Below are 26,752 nucleotides of genomic sequence, written 5' to 3'. Positions count from 1 at the left end.
TATAAGATATTGGACTTATTCGTTATTCAGTATATTTCAGAATCAAGGAATATAAATATTGATCTATACAAGGGTGACACTATCTATGCCTTGGGATCAATAAAGATATCGAGACAAAGGAGTAAGTGTACACATGAGTATTATCATGGAAATGTTTCGTTAGATCACTTGACATTCTTGTCACTTGGGTAGCAATGATGTGTTGCTAGATACCGCTCATTGTTTATAATATTAAATATTAGATTTAATATTATTGCCAACGTGACTAGAACCTATAGGGTCACACACAAAGAACAGTCAAAAGAGAAATATATAAGTATGACTTATATAAGGGGTGCGTTTAGTAAATAACGCTAATTAGTTAGCAAAATTACTAAACTCGTTGTTGGGCTTACTGAAGCCCAATAGTGACTTATGACTTGCAGAGCACACTAGAAGTTCTATAAATAGAAATCTGGTGCTGAAGTTTTTCGTTACACGTTTTGAAGCAACCCCTTTCTTCTCTGCACTTCCAATTCATTGGCTAGCACCGAGTTTTGGAGGAGCACTGTTCGTGTGGACTTGCTAGAGGTTTTGCTGCTTGCTGCTTGCTTGGCTGTGATCGAGATTCCAGTTTCCAGTTCCAGCTTTCAGATTCCACAGTTCAAGGTAACAATCAAATCACTGATTCATGTTTGAATTTCGTAATGATCCAAGGAATGAAAATCAAAAATTTTCCGCTGCTTCTACTCCATTCTTCTATTCAATTTTCCTTCAATTTATTCATTTGATTCTATGCTTATTTGGTACTTTACATTTTAACTGTTTGAGAAAAGGATCACTATAACTTAGTTGAGACAAGTCTCATTCTCATTTATTAAATTTAATTGAAATTCTAATTGTTGTTTTGTTTCATTGTTCTTGAGAATGTAATTTTCCCATTTTCACATTGGTTGTTGATTTGAAACTTTGATTGGAATCCATCTACACTATACGATACAACAAAGATTTCATTGTGACTTCAACTTTCATATTGCTATTCTAAGATATACAATAATGAATAGGTTTGGCCATTCACATAGGTTGAATGAGGAAGAGATAAAGGAGTTGTGGGTCCAAGCCGACATAGATGGAAATGGTGTTCTTGACTATAAAGAATTTCTGGTAAAGTATTTCACTCGAAATTATATAATCAACAATAAATCATACAAGAAAAGACTATGAATTTTGAATTATATTTTTCCTCAGATAAACTATATCTATGCAACCAATGACTAGAGGCTTAGTGTCAACCAATGACTATAAACTATATCTGTTATGTGTCTTAACTCCAATATTCATGGCTCTGAACTGTGTTGAGATGCTTAATTACTTAGTATCATTAAATTTACTTAGAAACTTTACCGAGGTAGCTTATTTCATGCCTGAAACATGTGCTTTGAAAAAAAATCATGAGAAGTTGGCTAATTCTAAATCCTACAAATTACTGAAATATGGAGTTAAGATTTATCTAAATAAACTCAGAAATCATGTATGAGATGTGATTCTAAAATGGACCGTGTTTCTTGTACAAAGGTTCTTACATTTTGCAACGAGTATATATGTTAATCCTACTTCTTTACGGGGTGTTCTTCATGTTTAATTAAGGGACTGTAATTTTTCCTGCAGGAAGGCATACGGAGGACAATCGAATCATATCCACATTTGAGGGCCGAAAATCAACTTAAGTTTTAAAGAGAAGGTCCCTCCAAAGCTTCTGTATATCTTGGAAGTGGAAGAGGTATGAATAATCGACTATACTCATCTAACTTCTTTGTTTGTGATATTTGGAATTTCCTTTTTGTTATTATTGTTTTGGTTTTGTTGTTGTAACATAAAGTTTAACTTCTAAAAGCCATTTAAAAGTTGGCGCATTCACATAATTGTAGCAGGACATATGAAAGACATATTCTGATATTCCAAAAAAAATAATACGTTGGTCAAAATTGCAAAGATAATGCAGGAAGTTGTAGTAATTTAGGATCCCAATTTGTTCATGTCATATCCTTTCTATTCCATATATCTCATCTTGATATGAAGCAATGCATTTTAAAATTTTAATATGCTTGTTTATTGTTGACATCCGCAGATTTTGATGTATGACCTTGCTGCAATGTGTTGAGTACAACTTCAACAAGCGTTGAAATACATTACCAAACATATCCCAACAACGGCTATGGAGATTTGTTGATAATTGGTTACATGCTTTAAGGCCGCCATCCTATATTGGTAAGTTATATCAATCATTGTCCTTTCAAATCTATGGCTGATAAATCTTCAGGTTCGTTACATACCTGCTACAACAATTAAAATCCTTTCCAACCATATATTATTTTGATTGTTGGCAAGTGTAGACTCATTACCTGTTACAACGTTGTTGAAGACAATTCCAACTATTAAAGCCACTATTAGCTGATTACAAATACTTTGAAGATGATTTCATGAGGTGGAAACAGAAGTAGGATATGATGCCCCTTCATGGTTGTGCATGTATATTGTTTTGTCATCTGTTAAGACTCACCTATATTGAGGTTCTATGGTTAGTCATTGTTGGCGTAGATTATTTATCTTTTTACAATGACCATTTTTATAACACCCAAACTGTTGGTTGGTGTGTCCAGGCATTTTGAATTTGATCCAGAAAACACTACATGTTAGGCGTATTTCAAAACCACTGCGTAAGAACTATGCTGCTGATACTGTTGGAAGGAATTTCAAGGAAATTGAGGTTATTGGTTTGTTAAGTTTTGGCAGGCACAATCCTTATTTAAAGATGCTAAATATTAGTTTAACATTATGCTATATGTACTGTAATGTCTCATGCTATTTATATTTTAATCGAAATGCAGGTCATATGGAAACTTATTAACAACATTTGGAGGCATTTGTTGTTACATGACAGATAAACATAGTATATGAACTACCTTTCTATTTTAGTGTGTGGAGAATGTATTATGATCGATTTAAGTGTGAATGTTGGATGCATTATTTGTCACTATGAGGTCCAGTTATCGTACTTTTAACAATATTTAGTTTATATCGTGTTGTCATAGATATTGCGTGAATTATTAATCTCTTCAAATACCGCTGTTAAATATATATGACCCGTGCGGTAGCACGGGTGGAAGATCTAGTTATAAAATAGTCTATGACTTTATTAATATTAGTTTATAGAAAAGAAATTAATTAAGTGTTAGTCATATGATAAAAACATAAAAATAATTATCTAATTGAATTTTTTTTGATTAAGATTGAAATTAGTTTGAAATATTGATGAAGATATGAATTAATTTGAAAATGACTTATAAAGACAAAGACTGACCAATTTGATACTCGTAATTTTTTATTTGTCTAGTGGCTAGAGCTCACACAATTAAATGTAGAGAAGTAGGGTATTCGGGGTTCGAACCCCAGCTCTGCATAAATTATCCAATATCCGTACCAACTAAGCTAAGCTCACGGGGACAACTTACCACTAATTTTAATTATTTTAATTTCACTTAACATTTTTTTTATATCTCAAAATAAATAGCACTTTTAAATATTAATACAATATTTATTATTTGAAAATTCCTTTAAAAATCAAGCTTCTTTTCTCCATGTCACCGGAGAGAATACCCCCCAAGCAATTGATTTAGTCACTTATAGACATTAATGTTACATTTGAAAATTGAAATTAAGATTTATTTTAGAACAATTTTCTCTCCAATTGTGTCCTTATTGTGAGATGGATGAATTATTAAGTTGGGGTAAACAAACACTTTGATTCATAAATGTGTGAGACGTCGTCGCAATAATTCTGAAACATATCAAAATCACAAAAAATATATTTAAATATGCCTGTTATTAGTTATTTTGGTCATTAAACATGTCTTTAATTGATTAATTTACTCCTAAGGTGTTTTTTTTTTGTTACAAAGCAAAATAGACAACAAAAAGAGACTAAGGCCTAGAGAAAAAGGTTCCTGACACGTCGATCTTAAGCTGGGAGAGGAGGTCGACTGGAGGAGAAGAGTGAATGATTAAATCAGCATCTGAAGTAACTACTAACTTTACCAAGAAATCAGCACACTGGTTACCTTCTCTAATAGTATGGTAGAGAGAAAAATTGTGGTTTGCCACAAGGTCCTTTATATCCTGAATAAGGACAACATATATGTGGAACTGCGGGGTGTCTCCCGAGATGAAATTGATGGAGAGGAGAGAGTCTGAATAGCATACCAGGTCAGCAATACCCTTGTCAATAGCCAATTGCAAACCCTGGCGAATTGTTGTGAGCTCGGCCAGAAGGATGTCATCTATGTTAGGGATGTAGTCTGCAAATTCTGAGAGATAAAAACATGCGTTGTTGAGAAGGACACCACCAATACTGGCACGGATAGGAGTTCCATGCAGCTCCCATCAACGTTCAGAAAAGAACATGAATGTTTGTGTTGTTCCATTTAACAAAAAGGTGTTTTTTTTTTGTCAATTTAGTCTATAAATTAGTAACAAAAAAGATATATGTAAATGTGTTTGCAATTTTGAATGAGTAGAAGTTAATGAAAGAATGTTATGACGCTGAGATTAACGAATGAATGTTAAGACACTTGGATTTGCTGTGTACACTAGTAGTTTGTTATGTGCAATTTTTTGTCAAGTAATATTGTAAGATATTCGAAGTTCGAACCCCGTCTTTTGCATATATTATGCAAAGTCCCAACGAGCTAAGCTCACAGTGTAATTTTATTTTATGCTCTCTGTAGTTGTTTGATCTTTGTCTTTTTACTAAAGTGTGCTTAAACTAAGTAATAATCAATATTATATTATATTATATCAGAAAATGAAGTTAGTGATAAGTGAAGGTTTTACGTTTTTTGAACCATCGCTTCCGCTAACAACACAAATATTGCAACTGAAAATTTCATCCAAACTACGCTAACAAGATCAATGTAGAAAGAAATTGGTTGTTCACATGAATAAATAATAATTCTTAAAAAGGTGACTTAAAAATTATTAATATTTTTCGAATGTTTAGTTAGAACACTAAATAGGGCCGAGAAACAAGCAGAAATGATTAAACTAAAGAACTCACATGATGTACTTGAGTCTTGAATGGTACCAATATCTGAAAATCGAAAAATAAAAGTATTTCAATGCTAAGGAGGAGATACCGACTAGTAGTGCATTGGATTAACAATTTTCCAAAAAATAGTATTTTGTTACAATTTAAGACTCTTGTATCATTGATTAGTTTCTATCAAATCCTTCACCATCAATTACAATAACATTATCACATATAACTTGAAGCTCAGTACATATTGAAAACTCGAATCAAGTGTTGTAAATGATAATCCATGTAAGGCTTAAATAATAGGCCTAATACAATTACTTGAAAAAATCTAGCAAGTCTAATTCTAGGTGGCATCTCAACCCAGATGCAAGAGAAAAAGACACAAATGTGAAACAATTAGAATAAGTGTTGCAGTTTATCTAGTCTAAAACCTTGTTCTCTCATAGGCTCTCGTTCACTTTTGACTTGTTGGATAGTGTTCGGGATAGAAGTAATAATCCTATTTGAATTCACATGATTAATCAAGGAAATTACACAGTCGAAAACAACAAGACGATATTATCCTTACAAAGACAATCTTGTCACCGTTTACGCAAAAGGCCAACAAAGTGACTATGATTGAAGCTGAACTAATGATGGCCGATGGCTTTAGTAACAACTGGAATTGGTGCTGAAAGGGACAGCGGATCGGTGCATATTGAAGTGAGTTTGATGGGTTTGCTGTTGAGGGATTGTGTGTGAAAATCCATGAGATTTGATATTGCTCCGGTTGACTTTAAGTCCCCACATGGTAGCAACAACGATAGTTGGACTTCCGATGATGTCAAGTATACATAAATTTTTAAACTCACAACATTAATCAGAGAAATCACACTCGATAGAATGAAAAGAATATCATCAGCGACGAATGGCGAAACAATGCACATCATAGTAGATGGTGAAGAAATATAAACCATCTTCAACTAGACCGCATCTAAGGTGTTCCCTGGTGGTGGAGATAGATTGAGCAAAGATTAGAAATATATAAAAAAATGAAATTAAATGTAATCAGGTCTAATATTGAAGAACGAAAGATGAATACATACCTGTGATTAAACAAAACCACTCATAGCAGCGGCGGTAGCTAGGGTTTTAGCAGGAACATTTCATCTGCTCACAAGCATCTCATGAAAAAAAAACATAATTTATAACGAAACGTAATTTATTATATTATTACTATTATTAAAAAAATTACATTTTTATACATAAAATAATGAAACATAATCTGAAAATTTAATTGAGTTTATCTAGAACTAAACTAAATTGAAATGCGGGGTTAGCTCCGGTGAGTGAATGTATTCAATTGAGATTTTATGGGATTTTAAAAGACTTTCGAAAAATAAAAAAGTCTTGTGGTATTAAATCAAGATTTTTATGGAATATAAATAAATCTTGTGGTATTCAATTAAGACAATCAAGATTGTTTTTAAAATGCAACGAAATCCGATGGTATTCAAATGAGATTTTCCCTAACTTATAAAATGTTTCTTGTTATTCAAAATTATGTAGATTTTAATAGATTCTTTTGTATAATGGATTTTGTGAAACTTTTTAGTTGAAAATACACATAATATGCTCAATCAACAATCTCATAGAAAACCTTGAGACTTTTTGAGACTTCCATAATTTTTTTTCCCACAATCATAACATTTCTTGTCTGATACCCCACACACTCATACCCTCTTCTTATTATCATTCATAAGGACCTCTTTGGCATTTTTTCCTTTTTATTTTTATTTTTACAAAAACCAGTGATATTATTCCTTGTTTTCTCGTTGTTGTTTTCCAACGGAAGTTGCTTCTCGACGTTGTTTTTCACGATCCAGTCAAAAATTATTGTTCCTGTAAAAAAAAAGTTTTTTTCAAGTCATTTTTTTCTTTTAATTTATTATCATGATTATTTGTTTTATTTTAGCATATCGTTTTGTTGTTATACGATTGTTGTGCTCTGTTGTGTTATTTCATTGTTGTTTTTTTTTGTTAAGTGACCATTATTTTTTTTAAGGCATCATTATTATTCATCATTTTGAATAAATTATTATAATTATTATTAATCAATTTCATATTATGAGTTTATAATCTTTTTCATAGACTGGTCAATTTGATTTGTTCTTAAAAATTATTATACAATCATTTCAAATCTTTAAAATCTCAATAAAATCTCATGAAGTCTGTTGAAATCTGTATTATGAATCCATTAAAATCTTGTGTTCAAAATCCTGATTGTAAAAAGTCATTAAAAAAAGTCTTTTAAAATACAACAAAATCAACATAATCTCACAAAATCTTTTAAAATCTTCAGGATTTTGTTTGCCAAAATAGTCTTTTAAAATCTCAATCCAATACACCCCCCTTACTTTTTATGTTGAATAATAATTAATAATCAACTTTTTTTTTTACAAAATTATTATTATTTTTTTATCAATAAATAAAATCTCCCTTTGCTTACATACCCTATAAGTAATCTCTTTACTCTTAATAATGTTTATTTTTGTAGTATTGTTTGTTTTTCCCTGCTTCTTATTCACCTTCTTACTCTCTCATTATGGTAATCATCTTCTTCTCTTCAGCTCTGTTATTGACGAAAAAATTTGAAAAAGGTCAAAATTTTGTGGAAGAAAAGAAGTATTTGAAACAGAGAACAAATCAAAAAAAAAATATTATCTACTATATACATTTTAATTTTGCTTGAAATATCTTTTATATTTCTCATGTGTTTCCTTTTTCATGTTTTTGAAGAGAGAAAGAAAGACCGACCATGTTATTATTTTCTTTAATATGTGATTTTCATCATAATGTTTCCATGAATTCCCGTCAAAAAATGAAAAGAACTTAGTAACTAAATAAAAAGTAGAACACGAAATACATATATCATTTCTTATCATATGTCTTTCTTCATACTATCATATTTCATTCTACAACAATCACAAAATTGAGGTTAACGGTACAAGCATATTTTCAAGTAATTCAAACTGAAATTAAAACATCATTTCAAACAATGTCGAAAGAACTTACAAAATCAGTCATCTTATAAGTCAAATAACACGAAACATAAAGCTTCGTTCAAGTCATTAGCAAAAGACTTGAGCTGATGCCTGATTGCATCATTAACCAAATATATCTATCTGCTCTAAGAAAATAATTCCGCTAATATACATTGCAGAATTTTACACTTATGTTTCCAGTAATTTTTTCCCTACATCCGTGCAATCTTAATCCCACTCACACAGCATTGAACATTCATCTTCAGGAACAGTTTCTAACATCACATAGACCAGCAAAAACATCCATAAAAGCTTCATCCCTAATCTGTTCTCCCTATAAATAAATAAAACATGCTAATAAAAATAATTAGTTGATATTACTACAAGTTAAAAAAAAATAAATAAATAATAAACCAAATTATGAATGTATTTAAGCTTCTTTTTTCTTTCAATATCATACATGCAAATTTTTGTCTTAGCAGATATGAAAATAGAGAGATAACTCAGGATCCTATCATGACACTAATACTTAGTTTTCTTTATTAAAAATGAACAATTAGAGGGAAATTTTGCCATCATATAAAGAACTGTGGTTTTTAGCAATGAAACTGCAGCTACCTAATTTACCCTACATTCTACTATGTATATTTCATAATCATCAAAAAAACCTAAATGAACCGTTGATGCAATAGAGATGGTTAATTTTCAATTTTATTTGAAAAAGGTCAATCGGGAATTTCATTTGAAATGGCATCCTCAACTTTTGTGAGTGATTATTGTGTTGGATTAGTATAGAAATAAGAAGAGTGTTGCACATTGAGGTTGATAAATCTATGGCTGATAAATCTCATTTTATCAGCCATAGATTTGAAAGAGTGATGCCAATAATCTACAAAAGGTTCAAATCTCATTTGATCCTCTTTTCACATAAGTTATAGACCAGCTTATCAAGATCATGGAACTCAATTCCATTACTTGATTAACACACTTGTATAGAAAACATTATTTGGATAATAGGACAACATTTGTCTTTTTATTCAACTACACAATCATTCTCTTGTCAATGGAAGATATATGATTTGATGCTTCTATTTTATATGGAATTTAATAACAATTATTTGGTTCCATATCAAGTTAAATTTAAGTCCAAGCATTAGCTCCTATGTCAATAAAACAATTTGTTTCATTCTAGACGTAAGTGGACTTCACTTATAGTTAATCTCCCGCTTCTTTAGAACTCTCTATATTTCAACAAATATGAGACTAATCATCAAATATCATATACTTATGATGCAGAAGTAGAAATTTAACTTTCTATAACTATATGGGTAGATAAGAAGTCTTACTTCTATTTTGACTCTTTCAAAACATTAACGGTTTTTCTCATTCTTAAGAATAATTCTTAATTTTGTACCAATTCAGAAACTCCTTTCTGAAGATTTTGTTCTTCATAAGAACATTTAACAGTATAATAAAATTATATATGCCGAAGAAATTCTAAATACAGAAAATAAAATAAAAATGTATCATGATATAAAAACATAATTAATTAGGTCTTTAATTAAATATGCTCCCACTATTTTACTCAAAACCAATGACCTTCAACATTTGAATCGGAAAATCTCATTGAAAGATTTTCTAGTGGGTTGAAATCCATATTTCTCCTTGCTTTAAGTCAACGGGGGCTGTACTCAAAACTCAGTTATTTAGGTAGGAACTCCTTCCAATTGTATCTCATACAACTTTCAAATCATTTGAGTGAATAACTCCTTACTCTAATCTATCATATAGATGTTCCCAAATATTGCTTCTAAATTTATTTTAATCTTATTAAAATTAATTTAGTTAAGCTAAACCCAAAAGAATAACACTTGGGTAAATTGGATTACCGCACAACAACTTACTAGTATAGAAAGTGCACCTCGCGGAGGCGAAACCTACACATTTCGATATTAGTCTTGAAGGGTGTTAAACTTTTGGAAAGCATTAAACTTAATATTTTGAATTGAAGGATTTTTATTAAGTTTGATCTCACCTCACCGCGGCTTATATATCATATATATTCGCACTCCAATCATAACATGCATAACGATTATACAATAATAAAAGTGACATGATTATGGCCATCCTAACGCTATGACTCTCTCAAGCCAATGAGAGAATCTAAACTAATCCTAGAAACGACCTTGCTTCTCCAAGCTTGACCTCCAGGACTATCCTAACGTCATGAGCCCTATTACTTCTTTGCATTCTATTTACATTACATATGAAAGAAACTCGTTTTACATACGAGGGAGTGGATGAGAAGAGAATGTACAATAGAGATATAAGAGAGAGGCACGACACGCAGACCGTATTTTAATATTCAAAAGAAATAAAATAAAAGGACTAAGGCCATAATCATTCACATGATAATAATAACAAACACACTTTTATTATTATTAATTATACCTTATAATTAAATAAATTAAATTAAAATTCCACATATGAATGATTCACTTTGAATTAGCACTGTATTTTGCATCAACACTTGACGCGTTTCTGGTTACCCTAACCGTTTTGGCAAACCCTAATTCTGTCATAACAATCTGATCTTATTAAACAAGTACTCTGATTGTTTATTCACATATCATGATCGAGTCTAGGATGCTTCACCAGAGTACACAGAATCGGTTACGAAGCTCCATACATCAGACCAATTAATATGAACAAATATCATCTGACTTATTTAAAATACAATCAAATCCAGTATATCACATATATCGTTGTTATACAGAATTTACCAATCATGCTTCTGTCGATATGTATAATCGAAAGGTTTGACGTTTCACCAGAAACGGTTTCTGAAACATCAAAGCAAATCGAAAAACCATGCACATAAACATGATTGATATTATTATTAACTGCGTTTTATGATTGATTACCATATAATAAATAATAATAACTATTTATTATTATTTTAAACAATTTTAGAATCAATCAAGATTTGGAAATAATATTCTTGACCGAGATATATGTCATATAAAATTGATTCATATATATATATATGTATATATTCCTTTTGAAACTAATTTCAAAATCAAACGGGTCATAAATAAAATTAAAATATGCAAATTTTAGGACCAAATCTAAAAGATCATATCTGATTTTGAAACCTTTTCAAAATCAAGATACTTTTAAATTAGAAACAAATTATATTAATATTATGCAAATCTTTTAAATAAATTCAAAATATCATATATGACATTGAAACTATTCCAAATCATGATCTTTTAAATTTACTATCAAATTTAGGATCGTTCATTACCTTTTCAAACAACTTTTGAAAAACAATCCAAAAGGTAGAATTTCCTTTTTTTTTATTTATTTACTTAATTATAGTAATATTGACACTCAATAATTATTATAATTAAATATGCATTATTTAGGCGATCAATTTGTTTCCAAAACAAATTATGGTGCTAAAATTTAGCAAATATTTTATTACCAAATTCAAAGAATCATATTTGATATTGAAACTCTTTCAAAATCATATATTTTAAATTTACTACCTTTCTCAAATTGAATAAATTAATTAAACATAAATATTTTCAAGGATTGTTTGTATAGCTTGAACAACTGGATCTTTGATGCTTCACCAGATTCGGATATCGAAACTCAATCTCACGAATTGTTCAAAGTCACAACAATCTTCTTGAAAGCAATTGATCAACCATAATAATACAACTTTTGTATAGTTAGGTACCCTAATACGACAATCAAACATCAATAGTTTTAACAATTGTTTGTTCAGTATGAACAACCGGATCTTTGATTCTTCACCAGAATCGGATATTTGGATATCGAAGCTCAATCTCACGAATTGACTACAAATTCACAATCAATTTCATAAAACCTATTGAACGATTGACATCATCAATATATCACATATAATGATGTTGTGGTAGAATCATATATCACATATATGATATCAAATTTAATTAATTCTTATTATTTAAATAATAAAATATTAACACTTAATATTGTTATCATTAAGATTTGCATTCCACGAATATGCTAGTTAAATGGATTTCTCTTATTTGAAAGAATAAAACCATATCCACTTAAATATTTGATGAATAAATCACGGTTTCTTATTTGTCCCACAAACATGACCTTTTGATTTGCTACAAATATTATTATTTTGATTTGAATCAAATTCAAACCATTCAAATATATGCATATGGCTACCCGTGATGTCAACACTTTGACAGCTACTAGATTTTGAATCAAATTCACACGCTAGTAACAAATTTTTGAATAAATCACAATTAATTTTAATTACATTCAATATGTTTAATCAAATTAAAACATAAAGCAGTAACAAAGCAATCTGATTCAAGGTTTCGTAATTGGCTCTGATACCACTGAAGGAAAATCGAATAGAAGAATGGAGTAGAAGCAGCGGAAAATTTTCGATTTTCATTCCTTGGATCATTACGAAATTCAAACATGAATCAGTGATTTGATTGTTACCTTGAACTGTGGAATCTGAAAGCTGGAACTGGAAACTGGAATCTCGATTACAACCAAGCAAGCAGCAAGCAACAAAGCCTCTAGCAAGTCCACACGAACAGTGCTCCTCCAAAACTCGGTGCTAGCCAATGAATTGGAAGTGCAGAGAAGAAAGGGGTTGCTTCAAAACGTGTAACCAAAAACTTCAGCACCAGAGTTCTATTTATAGAACTTCTAGTGTGCTCTGCAAGTCATAAGTCATTATTGGGCTTCAGTAAGCCCAACAACGAGTTTAGTAATTTTGCTAACTAATTAGCGTTATTTACTAAACGCACCCCTTATATAAGTCATACTTATATATTTCTCTTTTGACTGTTCTTTGTGTGTGACCCTATAGGTTCTAGTCACGTTGGCAATAATATTAAATCTAATATTTAATATTATAAACAATGAGCGGTATCTAGCAACACATCATTGCTACCCAAGTGACAAGAATGTCAAGTGATCTAACGAAACCTTTCCAAGATCATACTCATGTGTACACTTATTCCTTTGTCTCGATATCTTTATTGATCCCAAGGCATAGATATTGTCACCCTTGTATAGATCAATATTTATATTCCTTGATTCTGAAATATACTGAATAACGAATAAGTCCAATATCTTATATTGACTTAGTTCGGCATGGCCATGCAGTTTTACAGTCATATTTCATCAAGAGGCCTAAAGATATATCTCCCGTTTATGAGGAGGGACAAATCCCATCTAGGACACTCATGTCCCTCAGCATGCTTTATCAAGTACCCATCAACCAACGTTATGGTTATCCTTTTACAGACAACGTTAGAATGGCAACAAAGCACTGGAGTTCACATCTAGGGATCATAGTGGTTTCAGGTCTAAGAGCGATATACACTATTATCATTGTGAGTATATCTTATGACAATTGCATAACTTACTATGTAGTATTCTCACGGTGGGTCAATCCAATATAAATATTACTCCTAATATTTATATCTATGTGAAGACTTGATAACTCTTTTATCCATGATATGTGAGATGTGATCATCAGTCTACCCACATAATAGTCTCTATGCTTTAATGATATCCCACTTCTCAATAAAGTTCGACTACGGATACTTTAAGAATAGTTTCCTTATGTTTAACGGGGTCTCACAATTAAGTTATACTTAATGTTCCATCAAACGGACTAACTATTCTAGGGACTTTATTATTTTGAAACAAAAGAAAATCAATAAAGAAATGCCTTATTATTATATATTCACAATATATACTTATATCAATATCATGATACAAAGCCAAACCCAATCAACATAGATTGGCTATTAGGGCTTACTCCAACATAAATATTATTACATAATCAATTGAACAAAATTCTCCTCTTTCAAATGAATAAACAAAACTCACCGTGATCTTCACAACTCAATCTTCTACTATCTATCTACCATCGTTTTCCTGTATAAGATGTAACAGAAGCCAAATTACTACCTCAATAATAATAATTTAATAATCTTAAAAAGGGTAAGAAATTAATTAAGAAATTAGAAAGAGAATGGTTGGAACGTACTTGGGCTCTTGGGTTGTTAACAGATTAACGAAAAGCTTCACGAGAATCAGAACCATTACCGGAACCAGAAAACAGGTATTTAAGCGATTTCTTAATTTATTTTTTTAGAAAAGCCTTTTCTTAATTTCTTTGATTTCTTTCTTCAGATTTTAAATAATCGATGTATTTTTTTTAAAGAAAAATCAATGTATTTGTTTACATGATAATTTTGTCATTAATATAATATATATTTAATCTTATCACTATCAAGTGGTCCACCAAACACATAATATGATAAAATAATGTTATCATGTTTCTTATCTTGTGTGCCCCAAACACATGATAGCATAAGTGACTATCCTATCACTATCATATCATATCATTATCCAACTTCTTATCATATCATGTGTTTATCCTATCAGGTGCACCAAACGGACCCTTAACCTCCTACTGCTAATAGTTATATGCAGAAAATATATAGAAAATAGCCAAGCCACAAATACTACAAAATAATATATTCAAAATTGACCTCATGATCTTCTTAAAAAATTTGACCTCATGATGGCATTCAAAACTGTCACAACCTACAAATTGTCAAAACTAACAACAGTACTATAAAGTCATGACACAATAGAGATCACATTTACCTTAGATAGATGTTTAGTAGTCGTCTTCATAATGTGAGCTTATACAAAATGAAGAATTGATTACAAAATGCATAAAAACTCCAATGCCCTACAATTGAAAATTTCGCGGTAAGAAAACCTCTTATGCTTAACATTGTTATTAGTATTAGAGTTCATAAGAGCCTGTGTAGTCCTTGCCACAATCAATTGATACCAGAGACAGTACAATTTCCTACATAATATGATTTTATGAGAACTATCACATTCTTCATGTATACCATTAAATTGCTTATAGATAGGTCAAAATCTAGTAAAATAGACAATAGTTTTATAATTTGAAAAATCATATTCTAATTTAATGGTGTCCATAAAAAACATAGATTAGAGTCATTGAGTAATTACATTTGTAACACAATTTAGGTAATCAGAACTACAATTGGAGTTGTGACGATCTTACTAAAAGTTAAGTCAAAAAGTACCTACCGTTCTGAATTTTGCCAAAGTTGCAACAACAGATTCATAGTGCTCTTTTGCTTCTATTATATCCTCCATACATTTATTCAAAATTGCTTCATAAAATTCCTTCTTAGCCGCGGCAACTGCTTCATCAGCTGCTTGCTCCTGAAAGAAATATAAAGTTGAGTGAGATCAAGTGCACATTAACTCCAACAAATTACTAATAATGAAATAGCAATACTAATAATAATTAGAAAACCAGCGGAACATAAGTATCTAAAAGCACCCGGTTTAAGTTTCTGAACAATCATGATAGAATGTGGAATAACTAACAGACTACTTTATCCAACACTACTATCATTTAAAAGGAGAGATGTTTAAAGGTTTAAAGAAGATTCAAAAGAAAGGAGAGATGTTGAAACTTTGCGGCCTTTGTTGCAACATAACATCAGTTTCCTAAAATCACAACACAAATCACATTTCTCCCATAAAACAATTAAAAAAAACAATCTAATTTAATTAATCATCAGCATTTGGTTAATAGCAAAAAGGAAATTTTTATACGATGAATAAAAAACTGACATTAATTATTAAAGAGGGTAAAAAGAGATACCGGAGATAATTGATCAAAGAGATGCACCGGATAAGCAAAGCCCGCAAATCACACCACCGCCACTACCACAACCTCACTCACAGATTTGAACAACATTAACGTCGTCTATTACCATCTCATCTCACCGTCACCACCATCGTCGCCGCCGTCTTCACCTACTCCCGCCTCCGTATTTGTTCTCTCTGCCTCACACTCTTCTCCAAAACACAACATCAAAAACCTTTTTAAACAAAAACCCAAAACAACAATATTTTCACAGATGTCAGAATGATGCGACGGTGAAAATAGAGAAAGCGGCGAGGGAGAGAAGGCGGAGAGAAGAAAGAGCCAGCTGAAGCAAGTTAGAAGGCGAAAACAGAGAAGGCGGCGATGGAGAGAAGGAGAGAAGGCGGAAACTATTGATTGTGAGAAAAATGGCTTTGAAAGGAAACGATGCATACAACGTATTTTCTAGAGCCCATCGTTTACCTACTGCCCCATTCATTGGAAACTTGAATTAATTAAACGTGTGTATGTTACCAATGCAATTGTGATTTAAAATTGAAAGACAACTTTTATTGAAAACAGATGGATTGTGTGAAGATCAACACAGATGCATCTAACGGTCATAACAGTTTGGAGCCAAAACTATCAGGATTAGGGTTGGCACAATTTGTTAGCAACTAGATTGGTGACCCGTGCGTCGCACGGGTCTTTTTAGCTGAAATATATTTGGTAATAGTAAAATCAAATGAATACTCGAAGCAAAATACAAAAGAAATTTAACATCAATGTATAGTGATTTGAAGTAATGTATCATTTGTACAATTGGCCATGCAAAAATACAGGCGTTGGTAGCTAATTTAAAATGCTTATGTTTACAATGCAAAATGAAGGCAGTGGTAAAGACACGGTTGTATATTTGGGTATATTTAGCTGATTTTATTTAACTGTGGGTTATATCCAATTTAATTAGGGGCTAGAATTTGTATAGACATACAGTTAACAAAGTGAAACATGTTATTTTACTTTTATGAGACAATGAAAAACAAAACAAAACAATAGTTCCTGCTACATTAAGCAATTATTAAGAATATTATTTATATATAGATGAGCATACCATCACTTGTCCACATAAATCGTATTATTCTGAAGTAGAGTCTACGGTATCTAAATAAAATAATAACTAACACAAATATAATCTGAATCTTAGGCATATTTTGTTAAAATTCACCAAGTGAATGACTATTTTTAAAGCATATAAAGGACACCAAGTTATCAACAATACACTTGTTTTCTTAGTGCACTTATGAAAAGGGCAATTCCCAGCTATCATACCATTATTAATCCATGGTGGTCCTCATTAAAAAAATAAATAATAGTTGAAATATGTTAGTTTAAAATTCATGGGAAAAGATTGACGTGTAGTGTTTGATAACAGCAAAGCCATCTCTTAAATTTGAACCATCAAATTTTATACACAGCGAACGTGTTTTGCGCAAAACACAACTCGCGGGCAGTAGAAAACAATTACAAAGGGCACTGATAAACCAGAAACCCCCAAACAGCTAAGCCCCACAACCGGCCACCTAAAACAGAAAAAAAGCAGCAACATAACATAGGAGAAACTACAGGAGATAACAGGAACGAAGCCCAAAAACAGAAACAGCAGGAGCGCTGAACTGGACAACTGCAAAAACAGAAAAATGAGTCTGGCTTATACAGACTTTTGGAAACCATAACCACAAAACACTCCAAACACCGTTACCGCAAAAGACATTTTTTTGGGTTCCAAACACCATTCTTAAAAAAAGGCAACACCGACACCTTAAGCCGAGACAAAGTCCATCTCCATGACAGCACCTTTATGGCCTCCACAATCTCTTCGTCTCAGCGATTGTATTATTGAAAATGCGATCATTTCTCGCGTGCCAAATACTCCAGACAGCAGCATGCCAAATCATCCTGTAACCTTTACGCATCTTATTATTACTCGCGGCAACACTCCAACAGACACAGTGTCTGAACAGGTTCGGTTGAGGCAGAAAATTAAAGCCAAGCCATCTTAGCAGACCATCTCCATATTCCCTTCGCTCAAAACACAGTTTACTGGCTCTCCTGCGGTAGAATTTGCCTATTATTTTAGCTGGAATTCGGGTTGCACTGATCTTTTACTAAACCAATAAAATAGACTAATTTGATTGATTATGGTAGATTTTTAGAACCTCTATTACCTTTCTTAATAGCAATTATTTTCTTAAGTTCACGAAGATGTGTGGCGCAGAGTTTACATCTAACCGGTATATGCAAAAATGCCTTTATTTGAAATGTGAATTTTTACCGTAGATGCGACATTAAGATCTTGTTATGCAAACACTTCGTTAATTGCATCATTTGTGACAGAAATAATAACAACTCATCACAGTCATGGCTGATTATATATGCATAAAAATAGAGGGCAATTTGTTTAAAGGCATAAACATTGTTTCAACATAGAGTTAAAATTTCGATACATAAAGGACTGAAAAAATACTTAAAAATAAAAGTGAAAAAACTTGCAATCTCTGAACCTAACATCAAACCAAAAAACTTGCAAAGTCTGAACCCAACATCATTTTCATCCGCAACTTGTTGACAACTTTATCCAGATCAGAAACAGGATTATTAACCAAATGACCTGCGTTATGAAGACAGCAAAGCAGTATTAGAAACGAAAAAACTCGATATAGATGGCAAAGTCGTAACACCGCAAAACAGAGAGTGAAAGCTTCCTAGTTTCTGCAAACTCGGGATTATTCACCAACCGAAAAAATGAAATATAGAACGGAACAATTCGCAAACCTTCCTAGTTTCTGCAAAAGCTTTTCTCGAAGCATAACAAATTGTCTTCTTGAACCTTCGATTTTTTCTGTGGCTTAAAACCCTACCTTTTCTTTCCACTGCCGTCACTGGCACCACCTCTGTCGCCATAGTTCTGTAACGAAATTATGATATCTCCAACGTCATGTTCCTGTCCGGCTCGAACCTTCATTGACGGCTACAATACGTACTGCCCCAACCTTCATTGACGGCTACAATACCTAAACAACACAAAAAAGAAAAAATAACGTTCAGATTTCAAATTGAAGAGGTAAATTCAAAAATTACCATCGGATGGAACTCACACATTTTAAAGCGACACTCATTCTCGAGTTTTGGGTCAAAGAGAGAGGGCGAGAGAGAGAGACAGAGATGAAATAGATCTTCTTTTTACCTTGCTTCTTGCTTCTGATTATGGTTTGATGCCATCCAAGATAATATTTGGGTTTTGATTTTGGTGTTGAAACTTGTACACTCTTTGGTTTCTGTATAGAGAGAAAGAAAGAAAAGAAGAAGGTTGCCGAGAAAATAGAGAGAGAAAGAGAAAGAGGCAAAACTGATTGGCTAACTGGGTGGTGGAATACTTGAGCAGTATATAGTTCTGTATACTGAATGTATAAGGGATGTGTTGGAAACAGAAACAACATGGAGAATTGGGTAGCTGATTTATTTTGCATGGGATATGGGAAAGGTCTTATTGAATAGCACACAAATGACCACATGATGTTCACGTTTTCTATTTTCAAGCAAGAAAATGAGGGACCACAACAATTCACATTTGAATTTTAAATAAGGCATAATAGTGGAGGGAAAAATTGGAGGGCTAAGTGACTAAAAACAATTAATGCAGGATTATGAGAGGGAAAAATTAGGTTTAGTTGTAGCATCACCTAATAAGCATTTAGAGTAAGGGATGTTATTCATATTAGAAATAAGTATGAAGTATGATATCCACCTAGTACTCAAAGTTGTGATAGGATGATGACATGTTACACGAACCCCTCTCTCTTACAAGTCTGCATCTCACTCTCATCTTTGCTGCTGCTTCAAAACCTAATACACTTTCAGCTTTAAACTCGTAAGACTCAAGTCGATCCATTCAATCCAAATGCCAAAATGAGTTTGATGATATATCACTTCTTATTCATTAGATCTGATGATTCCACTTTCCTTTTCTCTCGTTTCATTGAAGATCACATGATGCCATATTTGAGGGTTATTTTTGTTCCTTCACCGACCGTAATTTCCTTGATTAATCTTCCAGCTAAGGGAAAGCTTTTCGATCCGATGTCACAGAGGTAGTTTTCCACTTCTTATTTACGCGTTTTATTGCTTTTCCTTTTTCTGTTTCTTGTCAATTTTAGCTTCATATATCTTTTTTGTCTCTAAGATGTTGTTGAATTTTACTTATTTCATTCTCTTCTTTGCTGCTAGGTTTTTTGCTGCTAGGGTTTTCAGTCTTCTAAGTTGATCTGCCATTCTATTTCTAATTGAGGTCAACATAAGCAAGTTGATGGTCAAAAACAACAAATTAGAAGATGAGAAGCGAAAGCTAGAGATCTTATTGAGTCTTCGAGCATGAAATTCAGAAAGCCTCGTGAAAGAGTTGCAAGATTGGAGGATAGTGCTAAACTTTTGATGATTGGAGGATAGTGCTAAACTTTTGATGAGTGTAGGTGCTTCTGGAGGTGGAAACAACGAGGGGGAGCCTCCTACTACTAATCTTGTGGTTGCTGGATGTCGGTGACAATGAGCTCAGAAATGACATTGTGGAGGAGGCTGCTCCTTTTGCAAATAAATAAAGATGGGCACCACTCTCATGGTATGTGAATTATATATGCATTTTTTTCCTATAAAGATATGCATTTGTTTTAAGTTAAGTGTGATCGGATTAGTGTTTAAAATTACTAAACAACTATAAAACTTGTTAAACAGAATTTAAAAAATTGTAAGAAGAAACTCACATTTGGTTTCCGATTCCTAGATCGACCAAGTCGTAGTGCAAAGTGAATATTTTAGAATCAAACATCGCAACCATACAACATTAATATGTATAAGTACATTAATGTAGACCGTTGCTGCCATGAGCTTAACTACATTAATATGTATATCCTTGGATTTTCACTTTTTCATTAAATTCGATTCCACTTCCCTCTTCTCTCTCTCTCTCTCTCTCTCTCTCTCTCTCTCTCTCTCTCTCTCATTTTGCATCTATTAGTTTTATTTTTCTATATTCTTCAAATTTTTGCTAATTCTTGGTCTCCTCTTCCAGGTAACAACATGCAGCCTCAATCGCTGATGATGATGTTTATTTTTTCGTCTTCAATCAACTGTGATTTCCTTGATTAATCAGGTGAGTTCACAGCGGTTCTATCTTCCCTTTTGTCTTCATTATTTCCCTTTACCCATACAACAATTTCTTTTAATTATTTGGATTTTGAATTGTCAATAGAAATTTTGTTTCTCTTCCCTATTTGTTTTGACTCATGTTTTATGTGATTGTGTTTAGAATTATGATAATTATTTTGGATATATGCTTGGTCTCTTCATTATGTTTCTTTTACTTCTTTGTGTGGTTCTTGGTTGTCACTGCCCATGTTCTGCTATTTTTTTCTGCATTTTCTAGTCAAGATTGACCCTGCATGTTTCTAGTCATGTTCTGCTTCTTTGTGTCACACCATTTTTTTCTTCATGTAAAAATTTCCTTGTTCAAATCGTTTTTTTAACTTTGAATGTTATGTGTATTTTCTGGTTTTTATTTGTAATCCTTTTTCCCTTTGGATGTTTTTTTTTTTTCAAATTGGACTTCATTGGATTTATTTCACGGTTTTTTATCCACATTGGAATTGGCATTTAGCACATTGGGTACGGTTTTTAATCGAAGGGTTTTATTCATGTCCATTGATTCAGTTCACAATCTAGTTCTTGATTGTAGAAATTCAAATTAGTTGTACCAAACTTGTTGGAGGATGATTAATGAATTATTATCAATGGATCTACTTAGGTAACAGTTGTAGCAAAATTTTGGTTTTCGGGTTTGTTTCATTTAGGCAAATGTTAACTTCAATTACTAGTGCTTTCAAATATTTTAGGTCAAATGCATCTAAAGGTCCTTTAAGTTTTTCGTTTTTCCCAAAGTGGTCCTTTAAGTTTCAAAAGTCCAAACAAGTCCTTTTAGTTTTTGCATCGTTTCAAACAAGTCCTATTGTAGATAGCATAGTTGGTAATTGCTTCCTTGAACTCATCTTTGGTACCAAATCTGGCTCCTAACACCCACTTAAAATTAGTCATCTTTTTAGGTATGGCAAATGGTGGATAATACTCTTTGTTGCTATCATCTGAATCATCACCATCATCCTCTAAAATGACTTGTTTGAAATGATTCAAATCCTAAAAGGACTTGTTTGGGACTTTTGAAACTTAAAGGACTTGTTTGGGACTTTTGAAATTTAAAGGATATCTTTGGGAAAAACGAAAAACTTAAAGGACCTTTAGATGCATTTGACCAATATTTTATAATGGCTTGTTGGTTGTCTGCCTGTCTTGTCTATTATTGTGTCTTCTTTGTGTGTGTTCTTTAGTGAATCAATATATCTTTAACTTTTCATTGTCAAGGTTCATTCATATATCTGTGTAAGAAGAGTTTTTGATTGGTTGAGAATTGGAAAAGGGCAAGAAGGACACTAGCTATTGTTCACGATTCTCCGCAATTCTTCGTGCTTGCCTCCTTTGCTGTGCCCGCTTCTACCACTTTGCAGCCATTGTTGTACCTCTGAATCTTCATCTCGGCACACTGAACAGGTAACATACCTCACATGTATTTGAATGGACCCCTTTAAATTTTCAAAAAGAAGCAAGAAAGCATTTTAGAAATCTAATAAATTAATATTTCCTTGCTGCTCGACAAGTCCTTGATTTCATTCAAGAATCCATTGCTACTTGGAGAGCCTCTATGCTTTGGGAAGATATTAAATTCTGTGTTTACATTCTTTTCAGCACCTTTAATGATATGTATTGGTTTTTCAAATGGTGGATAGTCACATATAAATGAACCTTTAATTCTGTGTTTACATTTTTTTTAAGCATTTTTTTACACATGGACCAAAGTCTTTTGTATTGTTCTAACTTCTAATTTGGATTGATTAAAAATTCTGATTGTTGAATAAGTCCTAATCTTAATTCTTACAAGTTGCTGCTATGCTATCTGCTTGCTTCTATCATTGAAATAAATTTTCTTGTATGGGTGCTGGGTCAAATTTCGCTTCTAACATTGAAATAAAGTTGCTTCTATTTAATGATGTGTATAATGTGTTTCAAGAAGTTATTTTGCTGTCGTTAAGTTTTGGTAAATGTTAGTTTGATAACTATGCGCCTTGCATAATCGGTATTTTATTTTATAGTTGAATTGTAGCTATACATGACTTGCAGGAGAATTTATTTTTTCTGTCATTGAACGTAATAAATATCTCAAACTTTCAATACATTTGTGCTCATTTATTTTATGCATTGGTTTTCTGGTGAATTCTAGTTTGCAACAAAATGGATTTATGCTATGATTAGTTATTTTTGTGTGGCAGTGTGTATATTAATTTATCATTTCAGTTATTGTTTAACTCTGTTTTATTGTTATTGGCTCTGTTTTACTTTTATAGCTACGACTTGTTTGATTACAATCTTCCTCCATTGGTGCTTATTCTTTCTTCTCTCTTATTGGTTTTGCTGTAATTTACTTTCCTATATGCTTAGTTACATTTTATCATATAAAGAAAAATGTTGACTTCAATACATATGATTTCAAATATTTTATATACTTGTTGGTTGTTTGTATGTCTTGGTTATTATCGTGTCTTTTGTTTGTGTGTGTTTGTTCTTTAGTAAAATAATATATCCCTACAAGAAGAATTTTTGATTGGTTGCTACATAATAGGTTGAAGAATCTAAAAAGAGCATTAAGAACACTAGCTATCGCTCGTAACTCTCTGCGCCTGCATCCACCTCTGATGCGGCTGCTTCTGACGCTACGTTGGCCTATGCTGCACCTCCCAATCTTCATCTCTTCGCGCTGAACAGGTAATGATAACTCACATACATTTGAATGGATCCCCTTTGAGTGTAAAATGTGTCAATGTAGTATTTAATTTATATGAACTGAGTAATAAGCAGAAAAAGTTCAAGTGCAAGTTCATCATACTCTGAATCTATATTGCATATGAAAACCAACCCTATCTCAGTAATTTAATATGGAAGAAATCTAATAAATTTAATATTTCCTTGCTGCTGGACAAGGTCTTGATTTCATACAAAAATCCTTTGCTATTTGGCGATCCTTTATGCTTGGGAAAAATAAGAAATTCCATGTGTGTACAATCATTTTCAACACCGGAATGATATGTCTTGGTTGTCCAAATGGTCTCACATAAAAATGAAAGGTTAATTGGTTTTTCAATACACATTGAAGCTGGTTTTGCACGAAATCTACCTACATATCTCATCCAATTACGTGCAACACTCTTTCTTATTTCTATACTAATCCAACACAATAATCACTAACAAAAGTTGAGAATGCCATTTCAAATGAGATTCCTGATTGACCTTTTTCAAATGAAATCGAAAATTAGCCATCTCTATTGCGCATTAATGGTTCATTTAGTTTTTTTTTTATGATTATGTAATATACTTAGTAGAATGTAGGGTAAATTAGGTAGCTGCATGTTCATTGCTAAAAACCAAGGTTCTTTATATGATGGCAACATTTCACTCTAATTGTTCTTCTTTAATAAAGAAAACTAACTATTAGTGTCATGATAGAATCCTGAGTTATCTCTCTATTTTCATATCTGCCAAGACATAAATTTACATGTATGATATTTGAAAGAAAAAAGAAGCTAAAATACATTCTTAATTTGGTTAATTTTTAATATTTTTTTGGGTTAATTATGTTTCTAGTCCCTATAAAATAGCGACCTTGTAAGTTTAGTCCTTACTTAATTTTAATAGCATTTTTAGTCCCTAATTTTGTTTTTTTGCCCTGAGTATTAGTCCCTACTCAATTCAAATTTGTTTAATTTATGCTTAAACTCTTAAATTTTTGAACAATTTTTTGCAGACATGTTTAAAACATTACTAAAAGTTCCTCCGCAAAAAATTATCGCAAAATTTGATTTCTACATCCAGATTTTATTACTTTTTATCTTTAACTTTTGTCGTTTTAAAAAATTCATATTTAATTCATTTCATGTCTGAAAATTCTAAATTTTAGTAAACGAACCATTCATAGTGTTCTAATCTTGTCTCAAAAAAATCGTTCAAAAATTTAAGAGTTTAAGGATAATTAATCAAACTTTGTTTTAGCAGGGACTAAAATTATAAGTAATTTTTTTTTTATAGGGACTAAAAAAGCTATTAAAATTAAGTAAGGACTAAACTTACAAGGTCGCTATTTTATAGGGACTAGAAACATAATTAACCCTATTTTTTTTAACTTGTAGTGATATCAAATAATTATTTATTATCATGTTTTTTTTATAGATAAAGAACAGGTTAGGGCCAAGATTCCTCTAAAGTGGAATCACACGATCTTGCCACATAGGGTGACACAGCTCAGCATGCAGAACTAATCAATCACCCTTCGATGACGATGCCACTGCAGCTCGGATGTGAATTCCCTGCAGTCAGGGGAATCACACATTTACATGCATCCAACCACTCTAATCGTGCATATTTTGTTTTCCAGTTTCAACACCAAAGCGACATGAAGCTTTTAAAGATGCTTTCGCTGGTCTATGTGATGTTGAAAACTGTTCTTGAAGATGAATGTTCAATGCTTTGTGAGAGGGATTAAGATTGGACGGATGTAGGGAAAAAAATGACTGGAAACAAAATATTTACGTTGCAATCAGCTCAAGTTTTACACGTAATCAATCACACTAACAGTAGAGAACAAGAAAACCAGAAGCAAGCAGTTTTATTTATTTATTATATTAATATTATTGATTCTCATGCTTATCATCTTCTCATTTTTAATCATCAGCTACGGCCCAAGACAGCTCATTCTCAAATTCCCAAGCTATAGCTATTTGTCATGTAGATACTACAGTTAAAACTCTATAAATTAATAACGTCAGGACCGGAGAAATTTATTAATTTAGAGAGTTATTAATTTATCGATAAATTAATAACTATTAATTTAAAAAGTTTTTAAGTAATTATACTGTATATACCAAACAAAAAGGCAAATTAGTCTATGCCTCTTAAAATTATATTGCAGCGAACCTTGAGACTCAATGTAAATTAGTATCTACATTGTTCATATGCATTGGAAATCAATAATGAATTTTGAAGTACAGTAAATGCATACAAGAGGAACAAATGTGTTCAATATATTCTTAATATATTTTTTTCAGTTTCTATGAATTATTAATTTATGATTTTTTTGGGACCGAAAATTATAAAGGGATCTCCCGAAAAATTATTATCTTATTATTTTATCGAGTTTTTCAATTTTTTACCTTGGCCCAAGTCGGGACCGGACAAATTTATTATTTTAGAGAGTTTATTAATTTACCGAGTATTAAATTAAAGAGTTTCTACTGTACTTTTTCAAGTAGTGATCATCCGGTTTTTCTAGCTTTTGGTTTCTGACCAGGAGCCAAGAGCCAGAAAGGCCGGATGATCACTACTTGAAGAAGTAGTATCTACATGACAAATGGCTATAGCTTGGGTCTTTGAGAATGAGCTGTCTTGAGCCGTAGCTGATGATTGAGAATGAGAAGATGATATGCATGGGAATCAATAATTTTAATATAATAAATAAATAAAAACTGCTGTTTGCTTCTGGTTTTCTAGTTCTTTGCTATTAGTGTGATTGATCAAGTGTAAATGAAAAAATGTATATTAGTGGAATTATTTTACCCTTAAGTGAAAAACAAATGCTGTGTGAGAAAAATAAGTGTAAAATTCTGCAATGTATAATAGTGGAATTATTTTCTTAGAGCAGATAGATAGATATATTTATGTTGCAATCTGCTCAAGTTTTTTGCTGATGACTTGAACGAAGCTTTATTT

The 26,752-nt window shown here is 31.9% G+C and overlaps 4 long non-coding RNA genes across 5 annotated transcripts; 2 read left to right on the top strand and 2 right to left on the bottom strand.

Moving 5' to 3' along the window:
* Positions 1 to 1,028: 1,028 nt before the first annotated feature.
* On the top strand, positions 1,029 to 2,247 carry LOC146897885 (uncharacterized). Its single transcript, XR_015022091.1, has 3 exons — positions 1,029 to 1,143; positions 1,648 to 1,759; positions 2,108 to 2,247. It is a non-coding gene; the product is annotated as an uncharacterized LOC146897885 (long non-coding RNA).
* Positions 2,248 to 2,368: 121 nt separating this feature from the next.
* On the top strand, positions 2,369 to 3,055 carry LOC146897884 (uncharacterized). The gene is made up of 3 exons (XR_015022090.1): positions 2,369 to 2,557; positions 2,640 to 2,746; positions 2,868 to 3,055. It is a non-coding gene; the product is annotated as an uncharacterized LOC146897884 (long non-coding RNA).
* Positions 3,056 to 13,701: 10,646 nt separating this feature from the next.
* LOC146897883 (uncharacterized) lies at positions 13,702 to 14,306 on the bottom strand. The gene is made up of 2 exons (XR_015023615.1): positions 14,177 to 14,306; positions 13,702 to 14,064 (listed from the first exon to the last, which is right to left on the bottom strand). It is a non-coding gene; the product is annotated as an uncharacterized LOC146897883 (long non-coding RNA).
* A 2,953-nt stretch (positions 14,307 to 17,259) lies between these two features.
* On the bottom strand, positions 17,260 to 19,598 carry LOC146897882 (uncharacterized). Of its 2 annotated transcripts, XR_015022089.1 has the most exons (4): positions 19,083 to 19,598; positions 18,671 to 18,909; positions 18,400 to 18,506; positions 17,260 to 17,947 (listed from the first exon to the last, which is right to left on the bottom strand). It is a non-coding gene; the product is annotated as an uncharacterized LOC146897882 (long non-coding RNA). The 2 variants fall into 2 exon arrangements; XR_015022088.1 differs by lacking the exon at positions 17,260 to 17,947 and having other exon boundaries at positions 18,292 to 18,506.
* Between the last annotated feature and the right edge of the window lie 7,154 nt (positions 19,599 to 26,752).

Source organism: Medicago sativa, chromosome 8, assembly GCF_051527215.1.
Source record: "Medicago sativa cultivar Bolivia chromosome 8, Bolivia_mono, whole genome shotgun sequence".
NCBI classification, from domain to species: domain Eukaryota; kingdom Viridiplantae; phylum Streptophyta; class Magnoliopsida; order Fabales; family Fabaceae; genus Medicago; species Medicago sativa.
The sequence above is the reverse complement of the archived record's forward strand: the minus strand, read 5'-3'. Positions and strand labels throughout refer to the sequence as shown.